The following is a 26,055-nucleotide window of genomic DNA, read 5'->3' on the forward strand; positions in this document are numbered from 1 at the left end:
GACACAAACCAGGGGAATGGGCAGATTTTCCTCTGCCTAAATTATAAACACATTGGCCTGTGGTTTCTGTAGGTTTTCATGGTCTTAAAAAGGTGCAATCCAACTGAAATTTACCAGACCAGCAAAAGGAATTACCAAGTTTAAAGACAAATTAAGTTCATGGTGATAGTGTGCTATTGATATAGTTTAAGGGGAATGTTTTAACATTCAGCTTTTTTCACAGGTAGTTGGTATGTCTGGAGGAATATAGCTCAGATGCTAGGAGAGCGGGACAACTAATCATTTTAACCATTTAGTGTTTACTTAGGAGAGAGCTGGTGGAAATTTGTTTTAGAAGATTTCCCTTGGGGCTTCTTGATTACGTTGATTGACAAGGTCAAATGATAATGTGGTTAATGGGAAGAGCTAGGTTTGTCACAGAGGGAAACAACTTTCAATTCTGTCTGGGGTTCGTTTAAAGACAGAGGTCTGCAAGCTGCTCTGAAACTCAAAATATATCTGAAAGCTTCTAGATCGTCTGCACTCCTTGTAACAAGTATATTTATGGTTGCTAAATAAAGTGGAATGTTAAGTCTGTAAGAGGAGATTGCTTATTTGGAACTGAAACAGTGATAAATGAGAAATTGAAGTTCTTTCCTTTTGTTTAAAAGATATTGTTTAACTATTAATGTTATGAATAAAGCTTTGATAAAAGATCCTTAATCTGTCAGTGGGATCACTTCTGGAGTGAAGCATCCTATCCTCACATTTATGCCAAAATAGAAAAATTGTCAGAGTCTAGTCTGCTTCATAATATACCTCAATGTTCAGTTCCAGGAACCTAACAAGTTTTTAACATTGGTTTAAAAAACATTGCATTGGAGGCAATCCATCCTTGGAACTACCAATGCCATCAGATCAGCAAAATCACAATTGAGCAGGGTCGAAGTCAGTGTTGTTTTTATCCATGATTGGGTCAAGGTTGTAGTCTTGGACCTGAGTAGTCCTGGCAGAATCCAAACAGTGCATTGGTAAGCAATAAGGTTATTGCTGCTTAAGTGCTGTTTATAGCATTATGCATGTCATCTTCCATAACTTTGTTGATGATTTAGAGTAGAGTGATGGCCAGGTTAGATTTGTCCAGAATGTAGCATGGCAATTTTCCATAATGTCAGGTACACATTAGTGCTGTAGTTGTACTGGAATGCACAGCTGGAATGTGGGAGGACTAGTTCTGAAGCAGTACTCTCCTGCACGACTGCTGGAATGTTATCAGAGTCCATCGCCTTTGCCGTATCCAATGCTTTCAACCACTTTTTGATATCATGTTGAGTGAATCAAATCAGCTGAAGACTGACATCTATGATGCTGGGGACCTCAGGAGGAGGCCAAGGTGGAACAATCACTGGGCACTTTTGGCGATAAGGGTGGTTGCAAATACTTCAGCCTTCACTTTTGCACTGGCCTCCCCATCAATAAGATTTGGAATATTTGTGGAGCCTTCCACTTAGTTGCCCAATTGTCTACCATGATTTGCAAACTAACTTTTTTTTAATGTTACTAACTTAATGTGGGTGTTGCTGGTGAGGGTCAGCATTTATTGCTCACCTCTAACTGCCAATTGAGAAGGTGCTGGTGAGTTGCTTTCTTGAACCACTGTTGTCCAGATGGTTCAGGTTCACCTGCAGTACTAATAGGGAGAGAATTCCAGGATTTTGACTTCGCCACAGTGAAGGAACGGCGATATTTTATAAGGGCGATTCGATGAAATGTAAGTAACAAAAGGTTTTATTGCCAATTAATAAATAAGTATGATACTAATAGGGTCAGATAGAATAAATATCAGACCGTACAACACTTCTCCTTAGCTCCAACTCAGGATCCTTCCTGACCTGGGATACACACCCTTCTACTCGATTGGCTCAGCTTTCCACCACGACACCCCATTGGGTCCAGCCCGACCACGTGGCCCTCAGGGAACACCCTCTTCAAGGGTTATGCTATCACACTTCTCCCCTCAACTCCCGAAGTCGCCTAAGGAGGAAACGAGAGAAAAAGCATTAACATAAGCAATTTTAATTGAAAGACATCAGGAACACCCCTGGGTAACTTGTTATAAGTTTAGTCAATCAGGTGACTCCCAAGCCCTGGTAGAATGTCTCAACTCTGAGCTAGGATTGTCTTTAAATGAAGAATCTAGTCTGGCTGAGGCAAAAGGCAAACTCGCCAATCCCGAGTCGAGATCATCCTCGGTAGCTGCTGTATTCTCAGCTTCAGAAACCACCTTCCGATTCCACGTTTACAAACAGGATCCTGGAACCAATCCAGGCAGATCCAAATTTACTGTTGGATTTTCATGAAGTATTAAACCAAACAGTAAGAGTTTCTTTGCATATATAAATGGAAAGCGGGTAAATGTGGGACCTCTACTGAACGAGGTGGGTGAATTGATAACAGCAAACAAAGAAATGGTCAATATGTTAAAAAATTTTTTGCACTTCCTGCTGCGGCCTCTCATCTGGCTAGCCTTGCAGCAGGCAGCTATCTGCCACATCGATTCAAATGCTTCCTTAATTTCAAGGGCAGTCACTCTCACCTCATCTCGGGAGTTCAGCTCTTTTGTCTATGTTTGAACCAAGGCAATGAGTGACCGTTGTGGAATCCAAACTGAGCACCAGTGAGCAAGTTATTTCAAGGCAAGTGCCACTTGATAGCACTGTTGGTGTTCTTCTCATCACTTTACAAATGATCGAGAGAAGACTGATGGAGCAGTAACTGGATATACCTGGGCAATTTTCAACATTGCAAGTTAGATGCCTTTGTCATTGCTATACTGGAACAGCTTGGTTAGGGACATGGCAAGTTCTGGAGATTTTGGGGACTAATGCCAGAATATTGTCAGGACACATAACTTTTGCTGTATCCAGTGCCTTTGGCCATTTCCTGATAACATGTTGAGTGAATTGAATTGGCTGAAGACTGACATCTCTGATGCTAGGAACTTCTGGAGGAGGCAGAGATAGATTATCAACTTGGCTGAAGTTTGTCGCAAATGCTTCAGCCTTATCTTTTGCACTGACATGCTGGGTTTCCCCATTATTGAGGATAGTGTGCACTTTAGGGTTTTGAAGTATAAAACCCTTCTTCAAATGAAAAACTCAAGGGCCAGAATTCTTAATTTCTGACACTCGTGTCCCCAAGTGTGCTCAAGCTAAAGCAACGCATGGCCTCTTTAAATATTGGGCGTCATTCTAAATATAAACTACTTTTAGTCATTTCTTCAAACACGGTTGCTGAATATAGACTCATGGGCAAATTAAGTTGCAAATGAAAATTGTCTTTCTCACTAACAACACCAGGGCTTGGAAGTAGTTAAGTATCCCAATTACCTTGGCTGCCCATTGTCTCAGTAAGAAACATTTAAATTAAACCACTTTAAAAGTGGTTAAGGAATAAAATCCAGAGATGTAACAGACTCTAAATTTTTGTACAATTATTAAAATCTTGCAGGGGAATATTTGTGGGACCTCTTCCTCCAATTAGTTGTTTAATTGTCCACCACCATTCACAGCTGGATGTGGCAGGACTGTGGAGCTTAAATCTGGTCCATTTGTTGTGGGTAAGCTTAGCTATCTATTACTCACTACTTATGCTGTTTGGCATACAAGCAGTCCTGTTTGGTAGCTTCACCAAATGAGTTGAAATCTCATTTTCATATCTGAGTAATGTTGCTCTTGGGATGCCCCCCTGGACCCTCCATTGAACGAATGTTGATCCCTTGGTTGGTGGTAATGATAGCCTGGGGTATAAGCCAGGCCATGAGGATATAGATTATGTTTGAGTACAATTCTGCTGTTGATGGGCCACAGCCCCTCACACTGCTCAATCTTGAGCTGCAAGATCTGTTCAAAGTCAATCCACTGGTCATGCCACACAACATGATGGAGGGTATCCTCAATGTAGAGATGGAACTTTGTCACCACATGAACTATGTGATGGTCACTCTACCGATAGCTTCATGAACAGATGCGAATGCGGCAGGCAGGTTGGTGAGGATGAGGTCAAGTATGCTTTTCCCTCTTGTTCGTTCCCTCGCCACTTGCCGCACACCCAGTCCAGCAGCAATGCCCTTTCGGACCCAGCCAGCTCAATCAGTAGAGGTGTTATCAGCAGATATCCCCCAACACAGGGAAAATCCTGACCATTGTCTGCAATCCCCATCCCAAAATTCATTCCCTCGGCATCATTTCCATCCCTCTCTCTGGCAACTGACTCAGGATGAACCAGACTGCTCACAAACAGGGGCTGGGATTTAGTGCAGTGATGGACAACCCCAGTATTTACTTGAAAACTCATCTCGGGAAAAATGTGACACCAAGTGCAGAATTTAGTCTGCCCTCTGGAACGCATTTGGCAACGGAATGAGGTGGGCTAGGAGAATTGAGCTAGAGAACTGCATCAGATTCCCAGTGCCAGAAAAATTGTCCCCAGTTAGGCTGAGAGTGGTAAGGGCTCGACAGGACAATGTCACGCGCTGGTGGCTGGCTTTATGGCAATGATGCTCATTAATGAGCCACTTGGTCAGAACAATTCTTGAGCCACCAGCATTTGGTGTAGGCTCAGGTATTTAATGGGATTCATGCTGCTCTCCTGTACCTCCTGGAGGCCACGCAGCAAAGCCAATTGGGTTTAGCTGCAGCCTTGTGGAGATGGTCCCTTATTGCCAGGCACTCATTGCCTTAACAAGGGAACTAGCATCAGAAATGGAGGAGGCTTCTGAAACCCAAATCTTCCTTGCCCTTCCCTCCAACCTCCTGCCCACCTGCAAGCAATCCCTGGCCCAATTCATTCACCAGCGTTCAGGAATGATTTTCTAGCTAGGCCTTGGTGCATTACCAGCACCAGACATTACACAGAGAGGATTTGCTCACCCATTTCACCATCTGTGGCTCTTTCTTCAAGTTGGTCACTTCTTACGCTGTAGTAGGTCCATTTCTGGTAGGATTGGCCTGCCTTCCTCTCAATGCAAACTTCTGCAAAACATATAAAACTTGCAATTCTACCTGCAGGCCAGGGCAGCATTCACAGCAGCAAACATCTCCTTACAGGAAGTTGCAGTAGAGTTTTCATACATGTGCTTACATGGAGTGCAAGTGAGTTGTGAACAGGGTTTATGAAGTGGACATGAGATTCAGCAGCCTTATGTAATTTGAATGAACACATTGAATTATGTGATAGCATACTCTATGTTGTTGCCAAAAGGCTTGTAAACAGCTTTTTATGTGTTCAAAGTTTCACATATTTTCCCTCTCCAGTGAGGTCATTAAAGATCTTTTGGCTTGTGTCTTTGGGTTTTGGATAATGGTTACTTCTGTTGATGGTTTCAGCCACTTCTTGTCAGGCTCTTTGTGCCAGGGGTTTCAGTAATTTCATCCCATAATGGGGAAAATGGCATCACTCCTTGGCACACCATACAGCAGCAGTTGCTCCATTATCTACACAAAGCAGGTTGCCCTTGTTCAATCTGCCTTCATGACTGGCATCAGGATGGGTTGCATTGAAGCCATGGAGTCTGCCTGCTTGGCACTATTAGTTTCTTTTTAAATGAACTGTTAGCTGAAGTAACTTCTTAGAAAGCCTCAAAACATACTTGGTTCAATGTTTTCAGGCTTTGAAATCCTCAACTTGAGAGTATTCAAGCTACTTAAAAGACCAAAACTAACTAGGTTGTTATAAGGCCAAAATTGTGCAGCAGTTTCTTGTACCCTCAAGCCTATGCCCAATTGGGAGCCTCCTGCCATGGCATGCCCCCAGTATTAGAATTAGCTTGACAGGAAATCAAAGATGTGGGTATGCCGGCATTGGACTGGCGTAAACACAGTAAAAAGTCTGACAAAACCAGGTTTTAGTCCAACCGATTTATTTGATAATAGACTCACAAGCTTTCGGGTTAGTCCCTTCATCAGGTAAATGGAGAGTTCTGGCCTCAGACAGAGCATATAAAGCACAGACAGTTTAGAGATTACTGATTAGAATGCGAATCCTTACACCTAACCTGCTGTTCAAGACCTGAAGTGACTGACAATGTGAGTGGAAGGAGCACTGATCACAGGTTACAGAGATGTGTATTGTCTCCAGACAGTACAGTAAGTGAGGTTTTGCAAACCCAGGCAAGTCACGGGGGTTACAAATCAAAGCCCAGAGAAGCACCCCCTTGCACAATGCTTTTAAACACAATGCACACAGACTATTCACCCCCGTGAATGGGCACCAGAACTATCAATCTTAGTATCTTGGTTTAAAATCACCGATTGCTGTAACCTTTTCTTTCTCTCCAGTAATATTTACGAATTAGCAGTTGTACCATCTTTGCTTTTAATGCTACATCAAAAACAGGTGTGATGGTACTGTGCCTTTGAGGAATGTATTTGAGCTGTGTTCTTCTGCAGGATCTGCTGTAGCAGTTTTATGCACTCAGAGCAATTCTGTCTACCAATATCCTGTATTGTTGCTGCAGCAGCACAATTGCTTCTAATGGCTAGAATGTTGCTTTCAATCTGAACTAATGCTACTCTGTTGTTTTCTCCCGGGGTCTTGTAGAGTGGGGTTTGATTGGGATAATTAGCAAGTATGGTCATGCGGTGGCCAACCGTTTTACATAGAATATTCAAGCCTAGATGCTGCTTTTTGAGTTGAGAGAGAGAGAGCAGCATCTTACTTTTCCCTTTTCTGAAGTTGGAGACTGGAATCTGCCTGGAGATATGTTTCTTTTTTAGAGATTCTGCTTTTTTTTTCTGTTTATTTTTTTTCTATTTATTTTCTGCTATTCTATCCTATTTCCTATTTCTTATGTTCTTACATGAGAGTGGTTCTTTCTCTGAGAGTTGCTGCTTTGGGAGCTGCAGAGAGTGAGAGGTATCCTTTCCTGTCCCTAGGGTCTGGAGACTGGGAGCTGCTGGGGGCTGGGTTTACTTCTCTGAGGTTTTGCTCTTTTGAGGATAGATTGCTATTGGGATCTCTGTCCATTGGTGTTGAGGAACTGAGGATCTAGCATCACAAGGACATCTTTCATTTCTATGCTGACTGGTTCTATAGAAGGGATTTATGTCAATGGGGTATTTCTTTAAGTTGGAACAGAGATAAATAAATTTATCAGAAATAAACTTACACACTACAAAATATTTCCAGCATTTTCTGTTAAATAATTTTTACCATAATCTGATTCTTTTTCTCCATTTGGTGTTTCCTAAATGTAACTGTGTACCTCATCTGTCTTCAATAGGCTGATGGACAGCAAGTCATGACTAATCCTTCGACTTATCAAAGTCAAGAGGTGAGTCTATAGTGATATTACAATAACCTGCCGTGCTCGGATTTTAAACAAAGGACATAGTGCAGCATGCAATAATTACTTTATAGCATCACCAGCGCATTGTAAATATATTACAAGATCATTAAAGGCATTGAAAATCACTGCTTCAAAGCAGTTTGACTCTTGTAGGCCAGCTGCAGGAATACTGTTAACGTGCGGTCAAATTAACCTCTTTTTAAGCCATTGTGTTACAGTATTGAAAAGTACTGAAGCCAGATATGGGGCAGTTCGATCCAGAAAAATAAACACCAGCTCCAAATCTAGAAACAATGCTAAAAACAGGGACTGAACAAATCAGGGAACAGAGAAAGTTATTTACATCTTCAAACAACTTGCTTCATAGATTATCTGAGTAGTCGCATTGGTACTTAGTTTTACTAGGAAAGGGCTATGTTGGACAGAAGTTAGATCCATTGTTTCCATGTTGTTTTCCAACTTTCCCATTGAATCTAACCTGCGTTTTATGAAGTTGATAGTTTTGTTATGCTTTGATCCTGTCCAAATCAGATTGGCAAAAGACGTAGTCTCAGCTCACTGCACTCTTTAGTTTTGGACCTCTTCTCAGTGCTAAACTCAATTTTAGACTAACTCCCCTTATTTCTCTGCTCATATTATCACAGTCTTTAAATAGAACAATGTTCATGCCGAAGAAGATGTCTGGGAAAATGGTGCTATAACAAATTTGAATTGCTGCAAAAGTTAAAGGGAAGATTATAATAAGGTTGCCTTCAAAGCAAAAATCCGACACAAAGCTCTTGGGGAATAATGAAAACTAATGGCCCAACCCAATCCGGTGTAGTGTGTCATGAAGGATATACACATTCAGCAGTCTCATTAAATCAAGATCAAGGCATTAGGTGAAATGTTTGCAAGTGCCTCTCAGAAAACAATTCCTTTTAAATCTAATAATGGTTTGCACCTGGATAAAGGAATCAAATGAGTTCAATGATTTTTTTTCCCCAGATATTATTGTCCCAGTGCAATGGTTTCAGTGGCCTTTTAATAACAACTGACTTTTAGCCCTAATGAGATTGCATGGTGTCCTCTTTCACAGCTATAAACCAAAAGACACCCGAAGCACCAGACAGAAATCTGTTTTTGCATATTGAGCATTCAGTGAATACGATACTAATTGAGGATGTGATGTTTTAATACTCTGAGCAATTTGTTTTTTAATGTTAAAAATAGAGAACAGAGACTTTTAAAAATCTAGACAGCATAGTCATGGGCAGACAGTGGACTAATCCCATCAAGCATACCCTTTGTGATATACAACTTGTTGCATATGAAACCCAAAGTGTATCGAGGATATGAATGATTACTTTTATTCTGTTTCAGTTGCTAATTATTTTACTAGTCTGGATCTGATTCTCTGTCTGAAGTCATCCGGTTGAAATAAGAAATGTTTTGATATGTTTTCTTTCATCTCTAAGTTATAGTTGAACCAACAATGTGGTGGTCCTCTGTGAATCAGTAAGCTGCCATAGCAGCTGTAGTAAAATATACAAGTGGTAATGAGCAATTTGTTAGGTCTGTGGGATTGATTTAAACTGTATCCTACTCTGCATATAATTCTTTTAAAAGTAACTGTTACACTTTCAAAGAACTGATTAGAGGATGCCATCTACTGGTCTCAGGAATACTTTCTTTTAGTGTGAAATGTGTTTCTAGTGGTTTTTTTTAGTAATTATATATTGATAGATTTAAAGCACTTTATAAATACCCACCTCCCACAAATTGTCTCCAACACTATGTGGATTCATCAACTTCCACATAATAATAGATATTCTAGATATGCATTCAAGATCAGTTCAAGTTTATTTATTAGTGTCACAAGTAGGCTTACATTAACACTTCAATGAAATTACTGCGAAAATCCCCTAGTCACCACACTCTAGCGCCTGTTCGGGTACACTGAGGGAGAATTTAGCATGGCCAATGCATCTAACCAGCACGTTTTTTGGTCTGTGGGAGGAAACCCACACGGACACAGAGAGAACATGCAACTCTGCACAAACAAGCTGGGAATTGAACCCAGATCTCTGGCACTGTGAGGCACCCTGCCACCCTGGCAGTATCCAAAATAAAAAGAGTAGAGAGTACTCTTTAGAGTAGAAGAGAATAGAAGCAGCTCAAGGGGTATTTCTGGCCTTTGTCTTATTTTTCTTTTCTTCAGGGATATTGTTGACAACTTTTCTTCTCCCACCACCCTCCTCTCTCTACTCCCACTCCAGATCCCTCACTGCCCCTATCATCTTACCAACGTGTTTTATAAGCTGAATAAAGTGACCTATTCCCATGGGATATTGCATTTTAGTGCATAGGATTTGTTGTAGCCCTTTATCCCCAACAATTCACCTCTCAAGTGAAGCTCACCATTGTGTTTTTTAAGTTTATTAATGTCACAAGTAGGTTTACATTAACACTGCAATGAAGTTACTGTGAAAATCCCCTAGTCACCACACTCCAGCGCTTGTTCGGGTACACTAAGTGAGAATTTAGCATGGTCAATTGAGAGCTCAACATTAGTGAATTGACCTTGGTAGATGATCAAGATTTCAGCCTCCTGTTCTCTCCAGAAATGATTACCCCAACTTAGGCAAATCCAGCTCTTATTTTCAGATGTGTCTTCAAAAATATGGAAGAAAATTAAAAAGGAAGTCTGTTGCAACCCTTGCCCTTAAGGAACTTCGGATGGAAATTTTCCCTCTTCTATCTGCTCTCATGTTATTGCTGAGGGAAAGATTGCCCACGGTGTAACCTCTTCTTGGGACGAGGGGCAAAAGATAGTTGTACGTATTGTGACAATTTGACCTGCAGCCTCAAGTTATGTTAATGTGGAACTAAATTAAAAAGACAGTTCATTGAGTCAATTAATTCACAGGGTGTAGGCGTCACTGGCTAGCTCATCATTTATTGACCTTGATAAGGTGTAGTGAGTTGCCTTCTTGACTGCAGCTGAATGGCTTGCTGAGCCATGTTAGAGTGCAATTAAGAATCAACTTCATTGCTGTGCGCCAGGAATGGTATCTGGGAAAGGATACCAAATTTCCTTCGCTAAACGACCTTAATGAACTAAATGGGTTCTTACAACAATCGGGTAGTCTCATGGCTACCATTATGAAAACTAACTTTGTAAGTCCGATAAAAGCAGGAAAAGCAGCATTAAATCCATCAGTACCAATGGCAGCTTTCTCCACCATATCATTAGGAGCGTTAAAGAAATAACATGGGGTGGATCCCACAACATAATGCAAGAGAACTTAGTTTTTTTAAAGATTGGGGCACCATTTTTGAAGGCTGCCCCAGCACACAAAGGTATGTATGGACCCTGCCCCCCGACCCCCAGGGAAGTGCCAAGACCAGTGCCTGGGTAGTGACCCAGGCATGACCCCTCCCCCCCATACACACACACAAACAATGCACTTATCTGTGCTCCTCTGGAAGGTCTGCCTGCCAGGAGTGAGAGACAGTTATAACTCATGCCCTCATGTCAACATGAATGGATTTTCCTAAGGCGGGGGAGGTGGGGAGGGAGGTGAGAGACATGAATCAGGCATTGAGGCCTGATTATGATATAATAAATGTATGGAAGTGATGTTCCCAACATCGAAAGTTGGGAATCCTGTTACATCACTGGTGGAGGAGGACAGGGACAATCATATCACGCTGAGAGAGAGTGAGAGAGAGTGTGTGTCTGTGTCTGATATGAGACCCCAGCTCTCCAATATTAGCATTCCTAATATTGATTTAATTTATAAACAAAAGAAGCAGCATCACTTCACCCATTATAAATGATGGAAAGGTAAGACTTAAGCATTTTGTTGAATAAGAAAACTTTTTAATTGTAATAAATGTACACATATAAGAAATAGAAAAGGTTTCTATAAATTTGTTTGTATATGCTTGTACTTATTGAGCACAACCATTTTTTATGATTGAACTCTTCAGCATTACAAGAATGTTTCTCAGAGGTTCCGTCAGTACTCTTGGGAGGCCAAAGCGGTTCTGTAGCCAAAAATCTTTGGGAAATGCTGCTTTTTGTCAGGCCTCTCAATTACAAATCCAATAATATAATCACTATGCTACCATACCCAACACTGGCAGATTACCCCAGAAAAGCAAATGTGACACAAAGGCTAATTTTCCTCACATTCTTCATCTCTGTTGTATTTTATACCCAGTAAAAAGTCTGACAACACCAGGTTTTAGTCCAACCTATTTATTTGATAATATACTCGCAAGCTTTCGAGGGGTTACCCTCTTCGTCAGGTGAATGGAGAGTTCTGGCCTCAGACAGAGCATATAAAGCACAGACAGTTTAGAGATTACTGATTAAAATGCGAATCCTTACACCTAACCTGCTGTTCAAGACCTGAAGTGGCTGATAATGTGAGTGGTAGGAGCACTGATCACAGTTTAAAGAGATGTGTATTGTCTCCAGACAGTACAGTAAGTGAGGTTTTGCAAACCCAGGCAAGTCACGGGGGTTACAGATAGTGCGACATGAACCCAAGATCCCTGTTGAGACCGTCCTCATGTGTGCGGAACTGTTGGCGAACACTTCAGTGGTCACGGGCATTCAGCCTCTGACCTTCGGGTAAGCATTCTCCAAGGCGGCCTTCACAACACACGACAGCGCAGAGTCGCTGAGCAGAGACTGATAGCCAAGTTCCGCACACATGAGGACGGTCTCAACAGGGATCTTGGGTTCATGTCGCACTATCTGTAACCCCCGTGACTTGCCTGGGTTTGCAAAACCTCACTTACTGTACTGTCTGGAGACAATACACATCTCTTTAAACTGTGATCAGTGCTCCTACCACTCACATTATCAGCCACTTCAGGTCTTGAACAGCAGGTTAGGTGTAAGGATTCGCATTTTAATCAGTAATCTCTAAACTGTCTGTGCTTTATATGCTCTGTCTGAGGCCAGAACTCTCCATTCACCTGACGAAGAGGGTAACCCCTCGAAAGCTTGCGAGTATATTATCAAATAAATAGGTTGGACTAAAACCTGGTGTTGTCAGACTTTTTACTGTGTTTACGCCAGTCCAACGCCGGCATACCCACATCATGTATTTTATACCAGCATATACATTTTAATGGTTATTGTGCAAGTACTTAAAGGGTTAAGTTAGTTTTACTTTAACTAAGAAACAGATGACTTATAAAGAAAATGAACAGCAGTTTTTGTAGTGTTCAAAGGAAACAGGATATGGATATAAATCACCAACATTATTAAATTGTATTTAGGCAGTGATGTATGACTGGATTACAAAATCTCTATTGGAACAACCTGTTTAAGTAAAGTGAAGTTCTTTGAAAGACATGCGCAGTACACGTGATTGTAAAATAATTTGCATTGTAATATCTTTCATCTTTGGAGAAAAGAAAAACCAAATTATTATTTTGTAGAATCTCTTTTTAAAGAGGCATTGGTGTGATGTAATTTATGTATGCTTATAAAAATCTGCCGAACTACAGCACAACAGTCAGAATATCTTCGAGATGATTTATCATCCTTGATTGCAAACTCGACTGCAAGGAAACCCCAGAGAAAAATCTGCAGTTCCCATTCAAATGTGACTATTCCTCTAGTTCACACTGAATTTGGCCTTGGAGCTCATATTTCATTCATTACACCTCAACCTTTAAAAACACCAAATCTAGTAGCTTTCTAACGTTTCCAATCCATAGCACAATAATCAATATGAGCTACCTGACAAACTAACGCAGCACTCTGTAGGTTAGTGATAATTTAAAGATAGATCTAAACAATTGCTCAACCTTTCACCACAGTCAGGTCAAGCTTGTCCTTCCATGGTACTTGATTTTTTCTTGTCTTGCTTATGCCTTTATTACTCTTTTTCTAGGTAGTATGTGTTGTGCAGGTGACCACCTCTGGGACAACTCGATGTTAGAGTGACAATTTTTCCTCACTTTTCTGATTTGACTTCAGTAAAATGAAAAATCAGCTTTGTGAAGAAAAGACTATATGATGGCTGGAGATCTCCGGTCTCTGAGTGCCAAATTCACTGTTCTCGCTGGCAGCAGTGGGGTATGAATGGCTGGAGAATTCTGGCCAACATGTTTCGTGACCACAGAATCTTTTACAGCCAAATAAGTACTTTTGTGACAAATAAGCCAGAATTTTCTAGCCATTTATGCTAGTGGGATTCTCCAGTCCCGCTGCAGTTAATGGAGATTTGTCTGAGTGCCAAATTTTCCATCCTCATTTACAGTAGCGGCAGCGCATGAATGACTGAAAGATTCTGGCTGTAGTCAGTGGTGTGATGTAGAAAATCCTATGACTGCATGCTGAACTGGAATGGTGTAGGAACACAGTACAAGTTTTGTGTGCTTTCCAAAAAACCTGTCAATCAAAGATTGGCACTCTAACCTCCTCTCACTGAGTTGGCCCAGAAGAGGTCACCTGCACAACATGCACCATCTAGAAAAAGAGGAGAGAATGCATAAACAGGACAGAGAAAATTCAAGTACCACAGAACGAGAAGTAACTTTAGATACCTTCAAATTATCAATAATCATGAGAGAGCTGTGACATTATATTGTAACCAAAGTAAATGGGGGTGTGGGGGGGGCAGGGGGTGTTGTCAAAACAACAACACCTTGCACTTGTATAGCACCTCTAATCTAATGAAACATCCCATGGTGCTTCACAGGAACATTACGATACAGCATGGCACTGAGCCACATTGGTAAGTATTACGTCAGATAATTATCTAACAGCATAATCAAAACGGTTGTAAAGGAGGCAAGTGAGGTGGGGGCGGGGGGTGTAGTGGGGGGAGGACAGAAGTAATTCCTGAGTTTGGGGCCTTAGTAACTGAATATGCAGCCACCAATGGGAATGCAGGGAATGCCAAAATTAGAGGCAGGCAGATGTCTCAGAGGGTTATGGGGGTTGAAGGAGATTACAGAGTTAAGGTGGAGCAAATATGGAGGGATTTGAAACCAAGAATGAGAATGTTACAATCGAGACATTGCTTGACTGGGAGACAATGTAGGCCAGCAAGCACAGGGGAACAGGACTGACACTGGCAGCAGAATTTTGGTGACCTCAAGTTTACAAAGGGTGGGAAGTAGGAGACCAGCAAGGAATGCATTTGAATCATTGAACCGAGAGGTAAGAAAGTGGGTTTCAATAGCAGATATGCTAAGGCTGGGGGCAGTCAAACAATATAAAATGGAGGTAGAAATAGGAAGTCTTAGCATTGGCACAATATAAGATCAAAAGCTCAACTCAGGACAGTGGTGCTGAGGTAGATCTGTGCATCGTTAGCAATAATGTGAAAACTAATGCTGTGCTTACGGATGTCACCAAGTGGCAACATTTAGATGAGAAATAGAATCAAGAACTGACCCTAGGGGGCACCAGAGGTAGGGAGGGTCGAGGAAGAGAAGTTGTTGCAAATGATTCTCCGGATATTTTGGTCGAATATTAATCAATAATTAATAAGAAAGTTTTTTATGCCAGATCTTAAAAACAGATCAAAAGTTTCCACTAAATCACCACTGAAGAGATTAAATAAAATGCACACGGTAGAAGTTTTGAAAATTTGTATTATTCAGCTTTTCATTTAAATCTTAATCATCTTTGATTCATTAGAATTTTAATAAGTTGCGCTTCATTAACTTATGGAAACAAATTAAGTGCGTCGAGGTCGACTGAAAAATTCAAACCCGAGACTGATAGATTTTTGTTAGGTTAAGAGTATGAAGGGATCTAGAATCAAAACTGATAAATTAGGATATCAATCAGCCACGGTTGAATTGAATTGTGGTTTTTGGGGTCGGACAGAGAGAGAACATATTCCCTTTTCTTCATGCTCTGCCACTTTTCTTGCTGCCCCTTGGTGATGTCTTGCCCTTACCCTGTGGCTTGACATCTTCTTGTCTCCTGGGCCTTTTTCTTATCTATTACTATTCATGTTACGGGTTCAAGAGGCTGTATGGCCTAGTCTATTCTTGTTTCTGTGCTCTGATGAAGCACAGAAGTTTCATACATTGCCAATAGTATGGGGTGGAAATAGGTTACAGTGCATTTCTGAATCTATTAACCAGCCACACACTGATAACACACATCCACAACTGAAGTTTGAGATCACCCAAAATAATTTGGCCAGTGCAATGCTCATCAACATTCTTTGCGTGAGTTCTTGGCACCTCCTGTACCTCTGCAGCAGCTCATGCAGTTACAAATGATGAACTCTGGGCTAAAAGCCTCGCCAACAGCAGCCAGAAGGTAAGTGTCTGAAGTAGGTAAGGGCAGGGTGGAGAGGGCAGTGTATTTAGAGGTGTGGGACGACGGAGATGAGAGAGCATGCCAGCTTTTCCTTGGCATCGCAAGACTACTTACATACTTGTTGTTAAATTATATTTTACCTTTTGGTAAAGACCACTATTCAGGTCACAGTGGATTCTTGTGCAAGAGCAGAGGCGGCTGCTGATCCACTTCACGGGTACAAGTTTCACGGAGAGATTCTTAAACAGGCATTAGGTTCCTCATTGTGATATGCAAGGAGACCCCTGTTTAACTCTCCTCCAAAAAGGCCCTGATAAATTTAGCAATTGCATGAATGCACAACCAGTTTGGGCATTTAGCAGTCCCACTACTACATTTATCAATGTTGTACTTGTTTTGTCTCCCCCTACCCACAGAAAATGGATGCAAACACACTGATACGTTAGCTCCATCTTTACCCTTGGAATGCTACTATTTTTCCATACCTTGAAAAGTGATAAGTGGCTATTTTTTCAGATGTAGGAATGTGATACAACTATGTATTAGGCTCATGGGACATAATTTTCCTGTCAGCAGCAGCTAGGAGCCAGACTACAACTGTTTTATTAACAATATTTTCCACATGACAGTAGCTTTTAATAAAAGGTTACCACAGGCTTTCCCCATATCTGGGAGTAATCACCAGGATTCATGGAAGAGAAACAAAGATTATCTGCAGAGGTCGGTCTCCGTTAGACATGAAATGCCTCTAGGTTTTTAAGCAGGCCAACAATACCTCATTGTAGTGTGGCAAGCCTTGTACGGTTCTGATTTTCCCCCACATCCTGAGAGACGCAATTCATTTTATCAGTGGCTGATTTAACCCTGCTGATCCAGTGCACACTAGCCACGTGGGCAGAATAACAATAAAAATAGTCTGACTGACTTACAAGCATTATTTCTGTTGCCTTCTGAGCAGGCAAAATGGTGGAATCTTTCTTTAAATATACCAACTGGTTCCTGATGACTGAGGTGATGCCCAGAAAGACAAATTGGTGAAAAAGAGAGTTCCCTTCTGGGAACATAAGGGGTTCTTCATGTAGAGGAAATCATAACCCAATGGTAGCTACTGAGCATATACCTAAGGAGCTGTATCACACTATCATTCATTGAGGAGAGTTGCCCCAGCTATATCTTGGTCTTAATTAACCTTTGTAAATAGTTAGCATGTGAATAAACAGTTTTGAATGAAAGACAATTTCCACCAGCAAGATCTGCTCCAGAGTAAGAAGGCAACAAACCCTGAGATAAACCCACTATACCAGATGATGGCAGCAGTGAAGACACCCAGAGGGGAAATGCCTTAAAAGAAACTCAGCAACAGGGCAGAGAAGTGGGTGAGGATTTTGAGGCCAACCCAGCAACCTCACCGGAGACAACAAAATTACACAGGCAAGCCCTGTGACTGCCAAGATAAGTAGTGCAGGAAAAGCAACCTTGAACTAAGGTGGGAAATGTCTATTACTTTGCCGCTCCCAGAATTGTTTCAAAACATAAAGTTAAAGTTTATTCATTAGTCACATGTAAGGCTTTCCTCAACACTGCAGTGAAGTTACTGTGAAATTCCCCTCGTTGCTATATTCTGGCACCTGTTGAGCAAAGGTTGAGCAATGACAAAATTGGCAAAGGTGTTTTACCTGGTATCGCAACACTTCAGGTTTTGTGATTAAAGGGAAGAAAGATGAATTAGCACTTTGTTATGTTCTGTTGGGAGTATAACAAATGACATGCTGGCCAGACAGAGGGTGAACAAAAAGACAGCCACCTGCAATTATGCCATCTGAGCCTATGATTTATACCTCAGTCTTAAAAATGTTGTCATACTGAGGGTAAAATTTAATTGGCACAGTCGAAAACAGGGTGAAGGGATTAACTCATTCATCAACAAGTTGCACCACCAAGCCAAAAGCTATAGAATATGAAAACACTAAAAGTCAGAGATTTTACCTTTCCCAACATTGATTGGGACAGCCATAGTCTTAGAGGCTTGGATGGAGAGAAATTTGTTGAGTGTGTTCAGGAGGAATTTCTCATTCGATATGTAGATGGCCCTACTAGAAAGAGGGCAAATTTGACCTCCTCTTGGGAAATAAGGAAGGACAAGTGACAACGTGTTAGTGAGGGATCACTTTGGGACCAATGACCGTAATTCTATTGGTTTTAAGATAGCTATGGAGAATGATAGTCTGGCCCAAAAGTTAAAATTCTAAACTGGGGCAAGGCCAATTCTGATGGTATCAGGCAGGAACTTTCAAAATTTAATTGGGGGAGTCTGTGGGAAGGCAAAGGGATGTCTGCTAAGTAGCATACTTTCAAAAGTTCCTCTTTGAGTGAAGGCCAAGGCTGGCAGAAGTAGGGAACCCTGGATGACTTGGGATATTGAGGACCTGGTCAAGAAGAAGAAAGTGGCATATGACATGCAGAGGCAGCTGGGATCAATCAAATCCCTTGAAGAGTATAGGGGGTGGAGGAGTAGAGCTAAGAGAGAAATCAGGAGAGCACAAAGGGGACACAAGATTGTTTTGGCAGATAAGGCGAAAGGAGAATCCAAAGAGCTTCTACAAACCCATAAAGGGCAAAAGAGTAACTAGGGAGAGAGTAGGGCCTCTTAAGGAGCAACAAGGTCATGTATGTGCGGATCCACAAGAGATGGGCGAGATCCTAAATGAATATTTCTCATCAGTCTTTACTGTTGAGAAAAGCCTGGATGTTAGGGAACTTGGGGAAATAAATAGTGATGTCTTGAGGAATGTACATATTACAAAGAAGTCTTAAAGCGCATCAAGATAGATAAATCCCCGGGACCTGATGAAGTGTATCTCAGGACATTATGGGAGGCTAGGGAGGAAATTACAGGTCCCCTAGCCGAGATATTTAAATCATCGATAGTCACAGGTGAGGTGCCTGAAGATTGGAGAGTGGCAAATGTTGTGTCTTTGTTTAAAAGGGACTGCAGGGAAAGGCCTGGGAACAACAGACCAGTGAGCCTCACATCTGTGAGGGTAAATTGTTGGAAGGTATTTTGAGAGACAGGATCTACAGGCATTTAGAGATGCAAGGACTGATTAGGAACAGTCAGCATGGCTTTATGAGTGGAAAATCATGTCTCACAAATTTGATTGAGTTCTTTGAAGGGGTAACCAGGAAGGTAGATGAGATCAGTGCAGTTGCTGTTGTCTGCATGGACTTTAGCAAGACCTTTGACAAGATACCGCTTGGTAGGTTGTTGCATAAGGTTAAATCTCACAGGATTCAGGATGGGGTATCTAAATTAATACAAAATTTGCTTCTTGACAGAAGCCAGAGGGTGGTTGTAGAGGATTGTTTTTCAAACTGGAGGTCTGTGACCAGCGGTGTGTTTCAGGGATCAGTTCTGGGTCCACTGTTATTTGTCATTTATATTAATAATTTGGATGAGAATATAGGAGGCATGGTTAATAAGTTTGCAGATGACACTAAGGTTGGTGGCATAGTGAACAGTGAAGAAAGTTATCAGTGGGATCTTGATCAATTGGGCCAGTGGGCTGACAAATGGCAGATGGAGTTTAATTCAGACAAATGCAAGGTAATGCATTTTGGTAGATTGAACCAGGGAAGGACTTGCTCAGTTAATGGTAAGGCTCTGGAGAGAGTTACAGAACAAAGATATCTAGGGGTATATGTTCATAGCTCCTTGAAAGTGGAGTCACAGGTGGACAGAGTGATAAAAAAGGCATTCAGCATGCTTGGTTTATTGGTCAGAACATTGAATACAGATGTTGGGACATCTTGTTGAAGTTGTACAAGACATTGGTAAGGCCACACTTGGAATACTGTGTGCAATTCTGGTTACCCTACTATAGAAAGGATATTATTAAACTAGAAAAAGTGCAGAAAAGATTTATTAGGATGCTACTGGGACTTGTTGGATTGACCTATAAGGAGAGGCTGAATAGACTGGGACTTTTTTCTCTGGAGCGTAGGAGGCTGAGGGGTGACCTTACAGAAGTCTGTAAAATAATGAGAGGCACGGATCAATTAGATAGTCAATATCTTTTCCAAAAGGTAGGGGAGTCTAAAACTAGAGGGCATAAGTTTAAGATGAGAGAGGAGAGATAAAAAACTGTCCAGAGGGGCAATTTTTTCACACAAAGGATGGTGGGTGTCTGGAACAAGCTGCCAGAGGTAGTAGTAGAGGCAGGTACAGTTTTGTCTTTGAAAAAGCATTTAGAGGGTTACATGGGTACAATGAATATAGAGGGATATGGGCCAAATGTGGGCAATTGGGATTAGCTTAGGTTTTTCGTTTCGGCATGGACAAGTTGGGCCGAAGGGTCTATATCCATGCTGTAAACCTTTATGACTCTATGACCCGATCCAAAATGTAACAGTCATTTGTAATTCAGATGAGAATCTAACTTCTTAGAATCTCAGGAAGATGTAATTTTAAACAAAGCTAGACAACTGGTCAGACAAACCAAAGAATGAAGGCAGAATAAAGCTACTGTCATAGAATCATAGAAACCCTACAATGCAGAAAAAGGCCATTGAGCCTACACTGATAAAAATCCGAGTCAGGCCCTATCCCCATAAACCCAAGTCTTCACCCTGCTAGTACCCCGACACTAAGGGGCAATTTTGCATGGCCAATCCACCTACCCTGCACATCTTTGAACTGTGGGAGGAAAATGGAGCACCCAGAGGAAATTTACACAGACACTGGGAAGAATGTGCGCTCCACAAAGACAGTGACCCAAGGCCAGAATTGAACCCAGGTTCCTGATGCTGTGAGGTAGCAGAGCTACCACTGTGCCACCCAGGTGATGGTCAAGCAGCTAGGCAAATTCCTACCTCACTTAACCCAGATAAATGAACACCTCAGTCATCTTTTATAACAGAACCATATGTGGTGCTGGACTGAGCAATAGCAGTGGTCATTTGTACAAATTGAAACAGTGCTAACCTCCTCAGAGGTCTTAGCTCACTATAATCCTGAATTTCCCGTGAGTGTGGCAGCTGATGCATCTGCAATGGGACTGGGAGCAGGGCTATCCTGTGTCCAAAGTGATGGCAAAGAAAGACCTGTTTACAGTGCCTCCAAGGTATTGCCTGACATTGAACAGTTCCATATGGTTATTGATAAGGAAACCCCTCACAGCAACTTGGGAACGCGAGGAATTCTCTGATTATGTACTGGGCTCCCACTTTGAGGCTGAGTCTGATTATAAGCTGTTAGTAAACGTGTTGAACACAAAAGAAATTGCAAAGTTGCCACCCAGGATGAGATGATTTTGGCTTCAACTTGTGCGATATGATATTACAATGGAGTACCTACTGCCTAAACATCAGACTAAAACACATTGTCCAGGATACCCATCACTTACCAAGAATGGGGATATAAAATCTTCACAGCAGAAGTTGAAGTCTTCACAGCCTTAACTATCAAACACTTGATGGCAATGGATCAGAGGTCATGTGAATTTTGTGTGGCCTAAAGGCAAGATAAAGAGTGCATGTACTGGATGACCACAGTACATTTCAAGCAACTGTATCTTGAGGAAATATTTCCAACAGCATTCCCCTCTCGGTGTCCAAAACAACCTCCTGATTCACGGTCACAGAGTGATGGTACCCTGAGCTCTTCTCCTGGAAGTCCTCCAGATCCACCAATGACATGCCTGAAGCTATTATTATCTCCTTGAAGAAAATGTACCCGACACATAGCATTCCAAACACAGTCATCTCTGATAATGAACCGCAATTTGCCAAGAATTGCTTCCAATCCTTCATAGTGTCATATGGATTTGTGTATGCCACAAGCTCCCCAAAATACCTTCTGCATAACACAAGTTTATTTACAAGTAGGCTTACATTAACACTGCAATGTAGTTACTGTGAAAATCCCCTAGTCACCACACTCCGGTGCCTGTTCAGGTACACTGAGGGAGAATATAGCATGCCTAATGCAATGAACCAATGCATCTTTTGGACTGTGGGAGGGAACCAGAGCACCCAGAGGGAACCCCCGCAGACATGGGGAGAACATGGCCTTGGAGGGAGTGCAGAGGAGGTTTACTAGGCTGATGCTGGAGTTGAGGGGGTTGAGCTATGAGGAGAGGCTGAATAGATTAGGCTTGTACTCGTTAGAGTTTAGAAGAATGAGGGGAGATCTCATTGAGACGTATAAGATGATGAATGGGATGGATAGGATAGAGGTGGAGAGACTCTTCCCGCTCAGAAAGGATAGTAGGACTAGGGGGCATGGCCTCAAGATAAAGGGGGGGGCGGTTTAGAACAGAGTTGAGGAGGAACTTCTTCACTCAAAAGGTGGTGAATCTCTGGAATTCTCTGCCCGTTGAAGTGGTGGAGGCTGCCTCGCTAAATATTTTTAAGACGCGGGTTGATGGGTTTTTGATGAGAGAGGGGATTAAGGGTTATGGGGAGAGGGCGGGAATGTGGAACTGAGCCACGACAGATCAGCCATGATCTTATTGAATGGCGGGGCAGGCTCGAAGGGCTAGTTGGCCTACTCCTGCTCCTATTTCTTATGTTCTTCTGTTCTCCGCATGGACAGTGACTCAAGTCAGGAATCAAATCCAAGTCCCTGGCGCTGTGAGGCAGCAGTGCTAACCACTGTGCCACTATGTTACTGAATGAAGCTGAATGAGGAGTGTGCACATAAAAACCCTACTGAAAGATGACAACTTTGAGCTCCTCCTGCTTAGCTGTTGCTCCACATCCTTATATAATGTGTTTGCCCCAAGCTAGCTTCCGATGGGCCACAGCCTAAAGAGCCAACTTCCCTTCCTGCCTTTTCTTGGCAACCCTTTGAACTCCCCAGGCATGATTTTTTTGACAAGAACGAGGTAGGTGAAGAAATGTTGGGGGAAGTGGCAGATGGAAGACAAGTTGCACTGAGCCAATTCCCAAATTCTTGCCCTCACCACCCAAATGGGCAATGCACCCACTCTTTGCCTTTCTAGCCATTGAAATGTTTACACCATCAGGGGTCCTTTTGCTTGGTGATTGTGTGAAGTGATATTGATTCAACCGTTATATAATCCTTCCTGATTTATATTTGTATTGTGAAGAGTGCAATTGGGAGAGGTGTGTACTGATGGACTGATATTGACTATTTTTTTACTACACAGCAAAATTATCCCCATTGCATTTGCAGTGGAGCAAGTGTGCTCCCTTGCTTAGTGACACAGTAAACAGCTTCTAGCTTCCCAGACTTATCTTCCTGCATGTAAAACTGGTTTGGCACATCTTTCAACACAGCCACACAGCTGAAACTGCACACGTGCAAGCTGCAGGGTCAAAGCAGGCCACCGGGAGACACTCAGTCTCACTGGCGCATTCTCCCTCAATGCTTTGACATCCTTTCCTGGCCTGAAAAATCTATAGACAAGCACTGGCACCCTGAGAGGCTCGATATCAAAAAACTTAAATATTACTGCTAGTCAATCAGGTCTCATGCTGATGTTGTAATTTACTATTATTGAGTGTCCGTAGTTAAATCAGTATCTCTTATGCCTGGAGATCTAAAAGCAGCTTTGAACTCCACAAGTGACAATCTCTTTGGTGTAACATTAGAAAGAGGAATGTAATTTCACACGAAAGTTCAATAGTTTGTGTGGTGCAAGTGTCAACTGCTTGTATCAAGTGCTTATTCAAAATTGGCCTCAATTTACATTTCATCTAACAAGCCAGACTTTGCCAAGTCTGCACTTGACCCAGTACATTCCTAGTGCCAGCACATGGAACTGTGAATGTTAGAATTTTCAATAACACTTTATGGAAAGCACTGAGATGAAATAATCTTCAATAACCATAAATCATTTTTTCACCAGAACACATTAAGCTGAGTTGTGAAAGGAAGGGCAGGCATGGTCCCTCACTTCCTGAAGTATTAACCTAAAGGGTATGTTTCTAGCATTGCACCTTTTTCTGAAGATTTCAATCATTTCTTTTACTTTTTTTAATTCCGAATGTTTGAACGTCATGATTTTTGGCAGCTTCTTGATAAATGGCACCAGGGCAGCACAGTGGCACAGTGGTTAACATTGCTGCCTCACAGTGCCAGGAATCCGGGTCGATTCCTGGCTTGGGTCAATGTCCACGTGGAGTTTGTACGTTCTCACCATGTGTCGATTTTGTCCAGGTGCTCCCGTTTCCTCCCACAGTCCAAAGATGTGCGGGTTAGGTATATTGGCCATGCTAAATTGCTCCTTGGTGTCAGGGGGACTAGCTAGGGTAAATGCATGGGGTTATAGGGACAAGGCCTGGGTGGGATTGTCGTTGGTGCAGACTCGACTGGCTGAATGGCCTCCTTTAGCATTGTAGGATTCTATGATTCAACAAAAGATTAATCTGGGCAAGGAACAAAATTCCTGCTTTTAAGGTTTTGTTAAATTTTATTCAATGAGTTTTAAATCAATGATGTGAAATATAGAATTTTCCCAATGTTGTTTATTAAAGTCTAAGGGGTCATTCTCCCCCAAAAAACTAAGTGCCAACAGGAGATAAAATGGGAGTTTTTCCCGCTTGTTTTTTTGGGTGAGCTGAAGACTCTGAGCTGGGACTCTGCATCACTCGAGCAGCACAGCGAACTGGCAGAATCACCCCCTTTAATTACAGTGTTCATTTGCTCCAAAATTTCACAAGCTTGTGGATTATTTAGGAGTTGTTTTCTTGTTTCATGCCAGGATTTTATTTTTGTCATTGATTATTTTTAACCAAGGTACTACAATGAATTCAAAATAACTGAAATACACACTGGACTTAGGACTGATGTTAACTCCCAAGCAGAAAGAGCAGTGGGGAAGCCCATAGATGCCCATTCTGATGGCTAGGCCTCTGTACTGTATTGCAGCATGGACTTGTGCTCAAGTCCAGCAAGAGAAATGCTAAGGCTGGCAATGCTAAAGAGCCAAGAGGTCTAACCCATCCAACCTGTACAGATCCCAAGTCTTCCAGAACTATTCCCACAATCCTAGAAATCAAAAGCCCTTTATCCTGCACCACGGTCTGAATTTGTTGGACAGTGGGACCTCACTTCCCTGCCATTTCCAAGTACCCTGCTCGATTTCATGCTCGAATGAACATTATTGCAGCTGCAGATGGGACTTTCGCCCCTTGCTCAGGAGGAAGCTCCATCTTCGAAATTGGCCAGCAACTCTCTAGTCTCTGCAGCAACAAGACTACAGTGGATAGAAGAAGAAATGCAGGAGAACATCAGAGTCTAAGTGCAGGGTCAGAGCTCATGTAGGTTCAATGGGTCCCAAGGCTGGAAAGCAAAAGTCCCACCTGCAGGGTGTTGTGAGACTTCTTACTGAGCTTGCCCCAGCCCAATGCTGGCATCTCCACCCCATTGGTGGGGACCAGCTTTAAACCCTGCTGGCGGGAACCTGTCCTGGCAGGGATGGAAAATTAGGGAGGCAGGAGAATACTATCCCAAGCTCATTAATGGCATGGAAATTGAGATTTCCATCTGGTAAGCAGCCTCGCGCTGATTTCCACACCAGGCTGATTAATTTTGTTTTTACAAAGCCTGGAAAAGTCGCGATCAGCTGGACAGCGGCCATGAATCTCACTACTGGCTGACATTTCCCAGCCCGCTGTGCTGCTCCAGCAATGCAGCCATCCGGGAAAATCACACCCATGGCGTAAATGAACAGAGGGAAACATTTAAATAAACAATTCAAAATGTTCAATAAAAATACATTTCACTGAAAAATAAAAACTTTGTAACTGTCCATGGCTGACTTGGGAAGTAAAGAATGGTATTAAATCGAAAGAAGAGACTTATGCGCCAGAATTTTACCGTCATGCCCACCATGGGAATTGGAGCGGGTAAGGGGCACACAATGGGAAGGTGCATTGACCTCTGATGGGATTGTATGGTTTTGGGACAGGGGAAGCGGTAAAATCCCACCCATGATGTTGCAAAGAACAGTTAGAAGGCTGGTAATTGGGAGCATTTTAGAAACTAGCAAGGGGCCACCAATAAAAGCTGAAAAAATAGACTATGAAAGTGAACAAGCCAGAAATGTAATAAAAACAATTGTAAGAGCTTTTATAAGCGTATAAAAAGGGATGAGAGTAACTAGAATAAACGTTAAAAGGTTAGAAGCAGCAATGGAAGAAATTGTCATAGGGAACGAGGAAATTACAGATGCATTAAACAAATGTGTTGGGCACGTTCTTACCAGCCATTCACGCCATCCACTACAGCAAGGTCAGAGAATTTGGTGACAAGCCAAATCTCTGTTCACTGCAGCAGGATGGGAAAATTCTGTCGGCATGAATGACCGGAAAATTCTGACTATTGCATCAGTCTTCACAATGAAAGACATAAGTTAGATACCATAAATAGAGGATAACCTATTGGTTAAAGAAAGTGAGAAACTTAAGG

General features: G+C 42.0%; 1 protein-coding gene across 1 annotated transcript in view; it reads left to right on the plus strand.

Moving 5' to 3' along the window:
* The window catches only part of ice1 (KIAA0947-like (H. sapiens)), a 152,674-nt gene that overhangs the window by 20,803 nt on the left and 105,816 nt on the right, over positions 1-26,055 (plus strand). The window lies entirely within an intron of this gene.

The sequence above is a fragment of the Carcharhinus amblyrhynchos genome, chromosome 2 (genome assembly GCF_965287045.1).
Source record: "Carcharhinus amblyrhynchos chromosome 2, sCarAmb.v2.hapA, whole genome shotgun sequence".
Lineage (NCBI taxonomy): Eukaryota > Metazoa > Chordata > Chondrichthyes > Carcharhiniformes > Carcharhinidae > Carcharhinus > Carcharhinus amblyrhynchos.